This window comes from Mercurialis annua, linkage group LG2, assembly GCF_937616625.2.
Source record: "Mercurialis annua linkage group LG2, ddMerAnnu1.2, whole genome shotgun sequence".
Taxonomy (NCBI): domain Eukaryota; kingdom Viridiplantae; phylum Streptophyta; class Magnoliopsida; order Malpighiales; family Euphorbiaceae; genus Mercurialis; species Mercurialis annua.
Genome location: NC_065571.1, coordinates 50,185,992 through 50,194,436, shown reverse-complemented (window position 1 = coordinate 50,194,436; position 8,445 = coordinate 50,185,992). Strand labels below are relative to the sequence as shown.

Below are 8,445 nucleotides of genomic sequence, written 5' to 3'. Positions count from 1 at the left end.
TTACCTCGGAGAGGGCGAACGACTACGAACTCCGTAGACGGCTCGTCTGTGCCCACACCGTGATCGTCATATCCCATCCCCTCTTCACGATCTAAGGTTTCACCCGACATGCCTAAAGACACAGAAACTAGCTCGGATGAGACAAGTTCCAAATAGGGAAAAAACAAGATAAAACTTGCAAAAAGTTAAAACTATGTATCAAAAGGAAAATCCTAAGGGGTGAAACCATCAGAACATGAAGAACGACACAATGAATTTCCAGAATTTCTGGAAAATCATTCCTCAAAACGAAGAACAGAAACAGAGACACAGGCATACAAAGATAAACTAATTTCTGGAAACCAAACCAAACGCAACAAAAATCACACAATGAACAATGAACCACAAAGACTCAGTACAAACGCAAGAACAATGAACCACAAAGACTCAGTAAAAACGCAAGAACAACACAGGCATGCAAAGGGTTTAATTCAAACTCTAACCAGAAACATGAACACAGGTACGAAAAATCAACAACACAGTACTAAAATACATATAACAAGGCAAACACGAACAAGTTCCATCCATTTTAGGAAAATCAAACAGCACAAAACAGAAGAATTAAAGCATCCAAAGATGAGATTACTTACTTGTTACAGAGTAAACGATCTCAGAAAGCTTCAATGAACTTTGAATGAAAAATCACCAGATCACACCTTCAAACGGCAACTAACGAACGCTTGTGTCGAAGGAAGATAAAAACTGGGAAACTCAAAGCAAGCAAAGAAACAGAGAGTTTTTTGTTTTATGATTCAGCAGAAAACGAAGAATATGAAACGAGAGAGAAGGCAAAAGATTTTGTAAAGTTTGAAAAATAAAACCTATAACTGAAAAGAGAGGGAAAATGAAAAGCCACGCTTTTAATTTTTCTCTCTCATCCCACTCAAAACGTCTCCTTGGAAAGCGCTCACGCCCTAACTGCTAGACACGTGGACACAACGTAGACAACAAGCAATCGCCACATAGGACAACGGCTCCAACAGCTGTCAGACAGGACATCTCGACAGTCACGTCCTTTCACATAATCATATCAGCTCACCCATCTTCCTGACAAGCGGCTCGGTGTCAGAGATCATCCAAAAACAAAGCAAGTACGCCCAGAATCACGTGATCTAATAACCCGAATAAAATCACCATCTCGGACATAAATATCCGACGCACTGGGGGGGGACTAGTGATAACGTAGCACATCTAGTAGGGGCGAAGCAACCTCGCCAGGAACGAACATCGCTAAGTCAAGCATTTCACCGACCTGGTAACAATTTCCGACCTTCTTAAAACCGTAGAACGCATGACTTGGGGGGTCACCGGATCGATGGGAATTCAAACATCATCCGAGACAATCATCTTGATAAGGTCGGACCAAGAATCTTACCCGAGCTCTGAAGTATGTTCGACCTAGACCTAAGCCGAGTTCCGAGCTCCTGAGCCCGAAACACTGGACCACCTAGTCCGAGATCTGAGCCACTCCCAGATACGGGAACCATGATAACTTGACTCCCAAGTTATCCGGGCTCCGAGGTCCCGTCCTAAGAGCGCTCGCTCGTGTACCAGATCCTGGGACCACAGAAGATCTTCTGACAGGTACGTGAGGAATGTTCCCTCTGACACACCTAACAACCCGTGCCTCCCGCAGGGATATTCTACCACGTCAGCATAACTGATTTCTGGGACCACTGGGCTCACAGCCTGCCAGCAAGGCAGGTTTGTCCTTAAACCCTAACTATAAATAGAAGGTTTAAGGACAAACCCTAGGTAATTTCTTTTTCTCTACTCTAAGCACTCTCTTTTCTCTTCTTCTTCTTCCTCTACTTCAAAACCTTACTTGAGCGTCGGAGTGAACGTCCGGTGACCCCCACCGGAGTTCCTTCTGACCTCTGTTTGCTTGTGGTGTGCAGGTCGTTAAAGCTCGGATTTAGTTTGGTGATTCATCAATGGTAAAGCCTTTTTTTTAAACTCCAAATTCCATTAAAACTCAAAATAGTTACATGCATAAAAATACAGGAAAATCTGAAAACCGATTCCAATGACCTAATAAGAAACGGGCATCACTTATATAATTTTTCTTTTATTGATTGTTTTTGGGTAAGAGATAAACAAGGTGCGAGTTCGTCTCAATCAAACTGAATCGAACTAAATTTTTTTCGATACGATAATTATAATGATTTAAAATATTTCAACCAAATAAACTAGTCGGTTTAATTTTTTGTGATTCAAATTGAGTATTTAGTTTGAGAAAAGGGTCAACGCGGCCCCCAAACTTGTGTTTCGGGATCAAATACGCCCTTTTTAATTTTTTTGAGTCAATTAGACCCAGAACTCGTTTTTTGGGATAAGATAAGTCTATTTTTACTTTTGGGTCAACTTGACCAAAAACTCACTGAATTTAGGTTAAGTAACCCCAAAATTATACACTTTTAAAAATGTGGATTTATTTGATCCCGTAACGCAAATTTAGGAGTCTATTTGATCAAAAAGTTAAATGGATTTATTTGACCCGAAAATACAAATTTTGAGTCTAATTGACCCAAAAAGTTAAAATAGACTTATTTGATCCCGATAAATTTGAGGGCTACTTTCACCATTTGCTCTATTTAATTTGGTTTAGATCGGAAGTGAGCCAAAAATGATCCTACTGCCATAAACGAATCGAAATGAATACGATTGGTTGATTCAATTAATTTTTCAGTTCATTCTGAATTATTCGTACGGTTTAATTAAAAGTAAAAAGGAAAATTTATTTATTGTGAAAATCAAATTGAATCGAACCAAAAATCTAATAGTGATAGTAGATTATGGATCAAAGTTTGGCAAGTAATAATAGTAGTTGGTGAAACATTATCAATAAACCTAGCATAAAAGTTACTTTTATTTTTCTAATCATCTTTGTTGAGGCTACTATTTGTATTGCACACCTTAGTGCAAAAAGAGAAGTGAATGGGAGTCAAGGATAAAGGATCTTCCTAAGAAAAAAATACAAAAGTAGTCAAAACCAATCATGTTGTGGAGATACTCATGTGGAAATGTTGGAGAACAGACAATCATATGCCCTTAATTCTTTTATTTTTTGTCCTTTTTCCAAACCTATAACTATAATTAATATTCTTAATTGTATTTTAATGAAGTTCTGTTCTTTGTTTTAGGTGCGTTGGATCAAGAGATTCATGCACAAATGCGATAGAGCAAACATAATCATATACTTTCTCAATAGTCTATCTAACTAGAATGAAAATTAATTTAAATATAAAATATTTAATAATATCATTCTATATCGTAAGAGTAGCGCATTTTCTATTATTTAAAAAAATCATAATCATTTTTATGATATTATATTTAAGATTCTTTTAATAATTAAAGAGAAAAAGCGTTTGTAGAAGGATTTGAACCCACGATTATATAATTTGTTATCCAATACTCATAGTTCATTGATTAATTAAGAAATTTTAACAGTAAGGTTTAATTTTTTATTTTTAACTGTAATTTAATTTAGTGATTAAGTATAATTTATAAAATAAAATAACATAACATAATCTCAATGCAACGGATATTATTAATATTTTACATAATTTTTTTTTATTTTCTATTGTTCTTTACCGTGTATACTCCCTATTATTAGTTGGGACTGGAGTAGTAAGAATTTACATTAATTATTAAAAAAACACAAAATATAAAAGCTATATCAAAATTAAATGTAAGAATTGGTATATCTTTTTAAATTGTATATAAAGTAGCAATTAAATTTTTTAAATAAAATATAGAGAGTATATTTTATTGCACTCGGATAAAGTTATTTAGTATTGAATAATTTATTTTATCTTTCTTCATAAAATTTTATTTCATCTTATTTTATGATAGTTTATTATATTCCTTCACAAAAGATTGGAAAAATTTAATTGTAATACTCTAACAAGACAATGTAATTTAATTTAAATTTGTTAGTCGATTTGTAGATAATATTAAGATAATTTTATTTGAACATTTTATTTGAACTCGAGCTGATCTTGAAATAAAAATGTATTGTCCAATTTTGGCCCGAAAAGGATTGCAGGAGCGGGTCAATAAGAATATCCATGTCTATTATCAAATCTATTGTTGCCGTCGGCACACCATTTAAGTGTAAAAGTAAGAGTACTTTATAGGTTGACGATAATTTAAGGGCTTGTTTGGATCAATTCTAGTGTAAAGTTCATTTAACTTTATTTTCGAATGAATTCTATTTCAAAAATATTTAAAAGTGAATTGTTGTGTTTCATTTTCTGAATTTTAAATATAAAATTAATTTTAAATGAAATGGAATAAACTGGATATTGTATTTCGAATATAAATGCACATTTAAATTGTGAAAATTCATTTCAACCAAATACATATCTTGTAGAAATTCAATTAAATTCTATAAAAACTGTAAAATTTATTTGAACCAAACATATCTTAAATATCTATTTTAATAAATGTGGAGCAATAAAACTAGATATTTAAAAGAATAATGGTAAAAAAATTAGATTTTTACGATTTGTTGCAATTTAAATCAAATTTTTTAATTTTATAATAATAGCCAAATTATATTTTTTTGTTGTTGAAATAATAACCAAATTTGTATTTTTTTGCCGCAAGTTTGGTCACTAATTTGGCTATTATTACAATAAAAAATTACAATTTGACTAATATTATAAAGATTTAAGATTTGATTAAATTATAATAAATTGTGAAGTTATAATTTTTTTCACCATTAGACCATATCTAAGTGGATAATCTGAAGCTTAAAATAGTATATATAGTCTGCTTTGATAAAATATGTTAGAACTGCTACTAATTAAATGAGCAAGTGCATATGAAATGAAATATAGGTTTAACCATATCTAAGGCCTCACTTGTAGGGGTGTAAATGAACCGAGCTGTTCGCGAGCAGCTCGGTGTTCGGCTCGATAAGAGCTCGGTTCATGTTCGTTCGTATTCTAAACGAACCGAACTCGAACTTGATTTTATGTTCGTTAATATAAACGAGCCGAACATGAACATAGTGGTGTTCGGCTCGTTTATGTTCGCGAACAGCTCGAATAAGAGTTCATAAACAAGCTCGTGAACGAGCTCGATTAAGAGTTCGTAAACAAGTTCGTGAACGAACTCGTATATAGTTCACGAACAAGCTCGTTTAGAAACTCGATTAGGTGTTCGAGAACTAACTCATATTTAGATTAATTTGTATTATTATGTTTCTAATTTATTCAGCTCATATTCGTGAACGAATTCGATTAGATTGATTTTAATTTATTCAGTTCATATTCGTGTTTGTTCGTTTAAAAGTTCGTGTTCGTTTGTTTATCCGTTAAACGAGCGGGCTCACGAATGAGCTCGTTCAGTACTTATCGAGTTCGTTCGCGAGCTTGTTCGTGAACGAGCTCGTTTAGTATTTATCGAGCTCGTTCGTGAGCTCGTTCGCGAACTTGTTCGTGTAGCGGCTAAACGAACGAACACGAGCTGAACTGTAATATCCCGTATTTTTGAATTATTTTTTTAAAAATAATTTTTATATTTTCAAGCTTTAGGCAATATTCTTTTATTATTATTATATATTATTATTAAATTTTATAATCGTTCGTTAGTTCGATTCGTGTCGGTTTGTATTATTAAATCAAAAAAAAAATAAGAAAAGAATAAAAAAGGAGAGCCATGCATGCACTTCATCTATTCTTACGTAACTAAGGCCCATGCCTTATTCTTTCATATTTATAACATTAAAGGCTCATGCACTCATTAATTAGAAAGTCCAAATTTTTGCATAAGATTGCAGAATCATCTTCTCCTTATATGCTTCTGTTGCGTTTCCTACTTCTAAACCTAATACTTCATTCAACTTATAACAAAAAAAAAAACGAGCCGCCATTCCTCACCTTAACAAATCTGAACTTCATCTTCAATCATCATTCATTCCAATCGTCCAATCCGGTAAGAAATTCTCATCGTTTTTCTGTTTTTTTTTTCGACATCGTACCACCGTTATTAACTTTGTTCTTCATTATGTTAGCACCATTCTGAGGTTGTCCAATTTGTTTCTACGGTTCATATTTTTCCCTTCTATCCTAACGCTTCGGAATCAATTACGGTACGCCGATTCCCTTGAACTCTTCGTCGGATTAGAAGGCTGCCATTTTTTCCATTTTTATTTGCGTTGCTCACTGTTGTTGTTTGTGAGATTATAGATTCATGTTGATTTGGTATGTGTGAGTTATTAGATGGTTTTATTTGTAATGGCAGTGAGTTGTTTGAATTTGTTATTGTCCATAATGGGTTAGTAGAAGCCATGATAAATTACGTTGGAGGGAATGATTTTGGTTTGAAATTGTTAATTGGAGAAGATGGCAAATTGGCCATTATGGTCACCTAATGAATTACTTAAAATCAATTGAATCCTTAGCTATGTTATTAATGAATAGCGACTTTTCTATTTGTTTCAATTTTAAATTGACAACTCGAATACGATAATTATTTTAATAATCTAAATTAATATAATTACTCGGGTAATTAAATTTAATTTCGATTAATATATCAATATTGGCTAATTTACATTTTAGCCCCTAAAAATTTCTAAAAGTTTATTCAAGTTAAGTTTTATCTTTTGGATCTTTGTTTGATTTATAATTTGATAAATTGAGAATAAATAATTAATTTTGATTTCGAATATCCAATTGACTAAAATACCATTTAGTCCTTTTTGGCTAAAGTGCAATTTAGTCCCTAAACTTTTATGACTTATTTAATTAAGTTTTTGGGTTGTAACTTGGGTTACTTGAACTATAAGATATTAAATTCTATTTAATATAGATAATGGTTTTATCAAGTATTTTTAATTTATAAACTCGGGTTTATAAAATTATAAGTTTTGTTTGGGTTAGACTGTGGTCGCCCAATAAGTGGGAAGAAGCTTGGTAGTTTATATAACTCGGCTGACTCACTAATATGGATTTTAACTCGGATTTATTTAAATTAAGTTATGTACCATTCTAAATGTGATTATATGATTTGTGCCTTATAACTCGGGTTATATTTTTAATGCATTTAATATAAGTGTGTTATTAAATGTGACTTGGTATTGTGTTGTACTGGTCCTATGTGGTGTCTAGTACTCTTTAGAGTTAGGGTCTGATTTTAATTATGATTTTAATATTTTATTTAGACCCGTCGACTGTTCGTACTTCAGAGGCGAACCAGAGTTAGATTGCTTGTCAGGATCACGTGGATTTAGCAAGCAGTGAGTTTATATCTCTATTTACCTCTTTATTAAGCAACTATTACATTTTGTATGTATATATATGTATAAACAGTTTTCGAACTGTTTTCCGCATTGTGGATTTGATTTGGAACGTGCTACTCGATGGGCATCATCGGGACTGCGTGCGCACCGGTAATGATTATGGTATTGAGGTAGGTTTGAGATACGTCTCACCTTAGTGAGGGCACCGGTGGAAGATACGTCTCCTGGGCTCACTATTTATTAAGTGATAGTCGGGGATCGGTTATTGAGATACGTCTCACCGACACGACAATGGATTTAGAATTGTGGTTTAGGGTTTCATTGATAATCCATAATGAAAATGTTTTATTAAACGTTTTAAAGGTTTTTAACTTAATAAATGTAAATGGTTATATAAACTCTACTCAGTAAATCTGACCCCGTTGTTTTCCCAAATTTTCCAGGTTTATGATTTGAGCGTTGGTCTATCTCCGTTTCTTCATTCTCGGAGGTTTTATTTTATTTTCAGAATAAAAGAGTCGAACTGTTTTAAACTCTTAGACCGCAGTAGTAGTATCAGTTATTCATGTCTTAGTCTTTTATTTATATTTTTGACTATTGTTGTTGGATTTGTCCAACTATTACTTTATCGCTTTTGGCATGATAATTACAGTGTTTATGGTATTTATATTATATTGCCATACTGTTGGAGATTTTTCTGAGATAAGCGTAATTTAAATATATATTGCTTTATGTACTGCTAGACTAGGCTGAAGTCTCGGTTGCCCCCGAGCATGTGGTTTTATGCAGGTACATTGTTTAAATGTTATAAATTGATTATCCGCAAGGCTAGCTACGGGTTTTGGTACAACCATACCCATACCCTAGCGCCGGTCGCGATTCATGAAAATGGGTCGTGACATGAACACGAACCGAACATGAACACTATAAAATTTAAACGAACCGAACATGAACACTCTGTTCAAAGCTCGGCTGAATATGAACCGAACATGAACACCTTGTTCGCTAAACGAGCCGAACATGAACACTACAAAGCTCGGCTCGGCTCGGCTCATTTACACCCCTACTCACTTGATTGTGGTAAGTTCACTTAAAAAAACTAACTTTCTGAAAAATAGTATTTTTTTTTCTCATTTGATTCATTGTTGCCAATTTAC

General features: G+C 33.3%; 1 long non-coding RNA gene across 1 annotated transcript; it reads left to right on the top strand.

Moving 5' to 3' along the window:
- The first annotated feature begins 7,136 nt into the window (after positions 1-7,136).
- LOC126670162 (uncharacterized) lies at positions 7,137-7,960 on the top strand. The gene is made up of 2 exons (XR_007638671.1): positions 7,137-7,285; positions 7,732-7,960. It is a non-coding gene; the product is annotated as an uncharacterized LOC126670162 (long non-coding RNA).
- The last annotated feature ends 485 nt before the right edge of the window (positions 7,961-8,445 follow it).